Genomic DNA, 7,071 nt, shown 5'->3' with positions numbered 1-7,071 from the left:
TATGAAAATAATTCTGAACTCAAGACCCCTCAGTTTGAGAACCAATAGATTGGAATACTATGTGACTTTTTTAAAAGAATGAGAAATCTTTTTATGTGTTGCTACAGAATATTCTCTAACATACATTGTAAAGTGAAAAAAATAAAAGCAAGATAGAGAATCCTGTAATGATATGTTAATACTACATTGGTTTTTAAAAGTCAGGGAAACACAATATACACACGTAATGATGTACATGTTTGTATGTGCAAATAATATCACTGGAAGAATATACCAGAGAAACGGATAACAGTAATTGCCCTTGGACAGGGCAACATGGGAAACAGGGTAAGAAGAAATCTTTTCACTTCATTCTCTTTTTTGTTTTTGTAACTTTCCACCTTATGAAAGTATTAACTAATGAAAAAAATTAAATTTCTTTTTAAAGAAAACGATGATATGTGTACATACTTTCCACAAGTCCTGGAAGATGCTTAATGAATTACATATAGTGTCTTTATAAAACCATTATTCTAAAAGTATTTTTTCTTCTTTTTTTTTTTTTTTTTTTTTGATGGGAGGGCTACATCATGTGGGATATTAATTCCTCCACCAGGGACTGAACCCACACCCTCTACAGTGCAAGCATGGAGTCTTAACTGCCGGGCCACCATGGAAGCCTCTAAAAACTCTGTTTTTTTAACAATAGGAAAAACATAAAACAATTAAAAATCTTTTATTCAAATGCACACAGTCTTATTAAGCTGCTTCAGAATTAAATACATGAAATCTAAGCATCCTGATAACTGCAGTTACTTTACATCTGTTAACAGAATCAGTTACTTTGCATATGTTATTAGAATGATCCTAACAATCATGGACATAGACACACAAAAATCTGAAAATAATGTCAATTCAACCACACAGCAAATAAATGAGCTACCTGATCATTCAAATGAAGAAACCTAAGACAAATTAGAAAATTTCACAAAGCCAAATCATCATAAACTAAAAAAATTGTTTAACACTAATTATTGGCTTGAAAAAGTTTTTGCTGCATATCAGTCAACACTAAACTTTTAGAGGCTTTTAGCTGCAAATATTTATTTCCTCTCTCACTGATCTGTCAGTTGGATGTGGCTCTGCCAGGCTTGACAGGAATCAGTTAGGCTTGATTTGGCTGCTGGTTGGATTCAAGCCTATGCCACATATTTCCTCATTCTCCTTGGACCAGTGGCTACCTGGGACATGTTCTTCTCACGGAGGGTCACTGGAGTCCAGGAGAGTAAACTGAAACATAAGATGCCTCTTGAGATCTTGGCCTGCAACTGGCACACTTGTCATTTTGGCCCACATCTCATTGACCAAACCAAGTTACAAGGCCAAGTACATCATAGATTGGGGTGAAGGGAGATGTCCTCTGCCTCCTCTAGTAGGAGACGCTGAAAAATTATATGATAAGTATGTGGATGTAGAATTGTAATACAGGAAGTTCATGAAGCATGAGGAGCAGTGATTCAATCTATCATTTTCAAAGAGTTCAGTGTGCTCCTTAATGGCTTAAGAATAATGACTCTGGGTAGATGCAGTCCAAGATACGACACAAAATCTCTGGTCCATAAACAATCTCATCCTGCTGAACTGGTAGCCCGAGTTTCCTTGGGTTGGTAAACATAGATACAATGAAGTAAATTAAACCCGTATTGGAATAATCTGTATAGTTGCTGTTTTTCAGTTACTAAGTCATGTCCGACTCTTTGCAGCTCCATGGACTATAGCACACCAGGCTCCTTTGTCTTCCGCTATCTCCCAGAGTTTGCTCAAATTAATGTCCACTGAGTCAGTGATGCTCACCGGCAATACTGTCTGTACATAGCTGGTATTTATTTGAGAGAGAAGGGAGCAAGATAGTGCAGTAGTATGAGTTTGCAGCCAATACAAGCCACCACCTTCCTCTGGCCCCAGGTTGCCTTCCTCAGCTTTCAGCCTTACTGGGTATAGCAGCTCAAAGGTGCCTTTGCCAACACACACTGAATCGTGAAAGACAAGAAGACCCAGCAGCAGGATTTTTGCTGAGTGTGTGGCAAGGCATGAAACCTAAGGCTGGACTAGATAAAAAAGACAAGATCTTGTGGTACATAGGTCAAAACATACTACTTGAAAAGAATCTTCTAATTTGCATACAATCCATCTTTCCCTCAAGACGTTTGAAACCAGAAATGAAACAAAACTAATTAAAGATGCAAACTATCCTGGACCGCCTCAACTATTGTTTGGACCAAAGTGATCAAGTCCTTGTCCTTCATGCCTAACAGAAGAAAGGGCATGTCTTCTAGGGGAGAGGCGGTAATATGTACTCCAGTATCTATAGTCTTTTATAACACTGTCTGGATGACATCAATTAAAAATTTAAAGACTTGAAAAGAAACAGGGCAATGTGATCTAAAATCAAGAGGAAAAAAATCAGGAACCGGTTCACGCCGGAGCCAGGGCAGCAGCGTAGCGGTCAGAAGCGGCCGCTGCGCGGAACTCTGAGGAAAATCTTTCACCAGGTGGACAGGCAGCCTCCGCCGCAGCAGCAGCATCGTGGGGAAGGGCGACCCCAGCAAGCCGCGGGGCAAGATGTCTTCGTACGCCTTCTTCGTGCAGACCTGCCGCGAGGAGCACAAGAAGAAGCACCCCGACTCCTCAGTCAATTTCCCAGAGTTTTCCAAGAAATGTTCCGAGAGATGGAAGACCATGTCGGCCAAGGAAAAGTCCAAGTTCGAAGACATGGCAAAAAGTGACAAAGCTCGCTACGACAGGGAGATGAAAAATTATGTCCCTCCTAAAGGTGACAAGAAGGGAAAGAAAAAAGATCCCAACGCTCCGGAAAGGCCTCCATCTGCCTTCTTCCTGTTTTGCTCCGAACATCGCCCAAAGATCAAAAGTGAACACCCTGGCTTATCCATTGGAGATACTGCAAAAAAATTGGGTGAAATGTGGTCTGAGCAGTCAGCCAAAGATAAACAGCCGTATGAACAGAAAGCAGCTAAGCTAAAGGAGAAATACGAAAAGGATATTGCTGCATACCCTGCCAAGGGCAAGAGTGAAGCGGGGAAAAAAGGGCCCTGGCAGGCCGACAGGCTCCAAGAAGAAAAATGAACCAGAAGATGAGCAGGAAGAAGATGAAGATGAGGAGGAGGATGAGGAAGACGAGGAATAAATGGCTATCTTGTAATGATGTGTGTGGAGTGTGCCTGTGTGCTCAGGCAATTGTTTTGCTAAGAATGTGAATTCAAGTGCAGCTCAATATTAGCTTCAGTATAAAAACTGTACAGATTTTTGTATAGCTGATAAGATTCTTTGTAGAGAAAATACTTTTTTATAAATGCAAGTTGTGGCTTTTGAGGGGCTACTACATACAGTTAGAGTTTCAAGCTTCTGATGTTAAATGTTTCTAAATATTTAATGGTTTCTTTAATTTCTTGACTTGTGTATGGTAGCACAGCAAACTCATAGAAATTAGCATCAATAGCAACTTTTGGGTTTTCTAGAATGAGAATGTTACATTTTTTTTAATTTTTGTAATATATATATTAAAAAAAAAAGTCAATAGAAAATCGAAGCAGATCTAGATGACCCAGATGTTGACTTAAGATGGAAGAACTTTAATATAACTACTGTAAATACATTAAAATTATTTGATGAACAGAATGAATGAAAGATAAATATTTTAAACAAAGAAATGAATCTCTAAAAAGAAAGAACGAAATGGAACTACAGACATAAAAGAAAACGTGAATATTTAAATATAGCTCAGTAAATTATAGCCATTATTTCTCAATCACCTTGATTCAATATGTGAAACATTTTGGTATAGCTGATAGAGACTTGAGAAACACCTTGATCTTGTTAGCAACATAATAACACTCTAGCTCTAAAGTATATCATTTTCTCAGAGGATTTGTTTCATTTTCTTTCTGTTGAAAAATGTTTAACCCTTTGCAAAAAGTCTGTGAATGCACTCTATTTTGGACTTCTGATCTCCTATATACTGTCACCATCTAGAACATTTCAGAGAAAGTTCTATTACAAACACAAGTAACTGTGTTAATTTTTAAAATTGTTTTGACATTTAAAGAGTAATACAGAAAAATCAACTGTCCTATGACCTGGGAGGAGCCAGGGTTTTCATATGCTTCTGTTTACTCCTTTCCTTTTAAATCAAAGAAAAATTCTGATTGTAAGACATTTTACGCGGTCTTTCACCATCCTTGATATATCTTCACTCTCCCTGCTACAATTCCAAGGCCTTAACAACTTCAACTTTCTCTAAGAATATCTGCCTCTGAACCAGAATTGTAACACAATGCCTCAGATAATTCATTCTACACCTTTTATGATATGCTTAAATAATTCTCATTGTTTTAAAATGAGTGGTTTTATTTAAATAAATTGAATATTTTATCAATTTAGATAATTCATTTTTAAAAACTATTGTTTGCAGTTTTAGAGAATTTAGCATTTTACAGAATCTGAGACATAACCATATGGTTTTCAAACAAAAATTTGTGGTTGATTCTTTGCTTATAAAATAATCTTACTATTCATAAATATTGTTGCAATATTTAAGAGAACTGAGAGCTTGGAAAGGTTTTGCTTATAAGGTCATGCATTTAAAGTGTTTAAAATGGAATGTATTAAATTTAAAAATGCAGTTTAAAGGTTTAAAGAAATGCAATTAACTAAGTATAATTGTTTGATGAAGATTTGCTTACTCAAGTGAAGTTGACTGCATATTCATTAGGCAATTTTTGACATTTTCTTGATATATAAGTAAAATAATTGAAATTATTATAAGTTCAAAGGCAATTTTTGAAAATGAAGTTTTTTCAGTTGTCATCTTAATATATTGAATATTAGTTTTTTAAAACTCCAGTACTGATGAAGTCTTTTCTATGTGCAAAGCTCTGGGTTAAAAATTTATGTTAACAAAGTCCTTTTTAGGTAATAAAAATGGAAAGTATCTCTGATAATCTGAAATGAATATATCATTTTCTTGTTTAAATACAATAATCAGCCTGTCAGAGACCTTGGAATATACCTTTGACAGCCTCACATTCTTCATTTAGCAAAGAACTTAGAAGCTGACCAGCCTAGTGTAGGTTCCCACTGTCTGTTCTTGCAGGTGGAGCTATCTTGCCTAACATCTACTGCAGAAACTTAAACCCTTCCCTGGCTGCCCACTGAGCTGGCATCAAGTCCCTGATCCTGAGGTCCCACCGCCTCTGGCCTTTGCCTCCCACTGAGCTTCAGGAAGCCAGTTGACCCTGGCTCTCTAATCCGCCCCCATGTAAATAGAGCTCCACGCCTTTTCTTTCCTCAGGGCTTTAGCAATGTCATTGCCTCAGCTTGAATTGCTTCCCAGAGCATTTCCTCCCTACAACACACAAGTGGCTACTGTCACTTAACTAAGGAGGTCCAGGCCAGGTTAAGGACTCCTGATTTTATGTCTCAGAAAAGGTTGTTTATAGTGTTTGTGGCTTCTCAGGGGACACTAGTCGTGAAGAATCCACCTGACAATGCGGGAGATGCAAGTTCGATTCCTGGGTCAGAAAGAGTCCCTGGAGGAGGAAATGGCACCCTACTCCAGTCTTTTTGCCTGGAGAATTCAACTGATAGAGGAGCCTGTCAGGCTACAATCTGTAGGAACACACACAGGTTTAGCCATTATGCACAAAGACCTGAATAAAACTCTGTAGACTATTAATATACTGAAACAGAGCTGTTGGTGCCCCAGAGATATTCCCTTGGCCTTCAGTTTTTTACACTAAAGGATCTCTTTCTACTTCAGGCACTTGTGACCTGGCCTTAGACTTCCTAGGGGGTGGAGAGAGTCTGGATCATGCCTGGGTGGGGCATCAACACCCAGTGCTAACCATCCGATGACGGATGGGAATTTGTGAATCAGTTCAGTTCAGTCGCTCGGGTCTGTCCAACTCTTTGCAACCCCAGGGACTGCAGCACGCCAGGCTTCCCTGTCCATCACCAATTTCCAGAGTTTGCTCAAAGTGGGTGATGCCATCCAACCACATCATCCTCTGTCGTTCCCTTCTCCTCCCGCCTTCAATCTTTCCCAGCATCAGGGTCTTTTCCAATGAGTCAGCTCTTCACATCAGGTGGCCAGATATTGGAGTTTCAGCTTCAGCATCAGTCCTTCCAATCAACACTAAGGACTGATTTCCTGGAGGATGGACGGGTTGGATCTCCTTGCAGTCCAAGGGACTCTCAAGAGTCTTCTCCAACACCACAGTTCAAAAGCATCAGTTCTTTGTTATTCAGCTTTCTTTATGGATCAACTGTCATAGCCATACATGACTACTGGAAAAACCATAGCTTTGACTAGACAGACCTTTGTCAGCAAAGTAATGTCTCTGCTTTTTAATATGCAGTGTAGGTTGGTCATAACTTTTCTTCCAAGGAGTAAGCGTCTCTTAATTTCATGGCTGCAGTCACCATCTGCAGTGATTTTGGAGCCCAAGAAAATAAAGTCTCTCACTGTTTCCATTGCTTTCCCATCTATTTGCCATGAAGTGATGGGACCAGATGCCATGATCTTAGTTTTTTGAATGTTGAGTGTTAAGCCAGCTTTTTCATTCTCCTCTTCACTTTCATCAAGAGGCTCTTTAGTTCCTCTTTGCTTTCTGCCATAAGGGTGGTGTCATCTGCATATCTGAGATTATTGATATTTGTCCTGGCAACCTTGATTCCAGCTTGTGCTTCATCCAGACTGGCATTTCACATGATGTACTCTGCATAGAAGTTAAATAAGCAGGGTGACAATATACAGCCTTGACATCCTCCTTTCCAATTTGCAACCAGTCCATCGTTCCATGTCTGGTTCTAACTGTTGCTTCTTGACCTGCATACAGATTTCCCAGGAGGCAGGTAAGGTGGTGTGGTATTCCCATCTCTTGAAGAATTTTCCACATTTTGTTGTGATCCACACAGTCAAAAGCTTTGGTGTAGTCAATAAAGCAGAAGTAGATGTTTTTCTAGAACTCTCTTGGTTTTTCTATGATCCAACAGATGTTGGAAATTTGATCTCTG

The 7,071-nt window shown here is 39.0% G+C and overlaps 1 pseudogene; it reads left to right on the top strand.

The window, feature by feature from the left end:
- The first annotated feature begins 2,470 nt into the window (after nt 1-2,470).
- Nucleotides 2,471-3,123, top strand: LOC138084165 (high mobility group protein B2 pseudogene; annotated as a pseudogene).
- Nucleotides 3,124-7,071: the final 3,948 nt, after the last annotated feature.

The sequence above is a fragment of the Capricornis sumatraensis genome, chromosome 8 (genome assembly GCF_032405125.1).
Source record: "Capricornis sumatraensis isolate serow.1 chromosome 8, serow.2, whole genome shotgun sequence".
Classification (NCBI taxonomy): Eukaryota; Metazoa; Chordata; class Mammalia; order Artiodactyla; family Bovidae; genus Capricornis; species Capricornis sumatraensis.
This window is presented reverse-complemented; position numbering and strand designations above follow the sequence as displayed.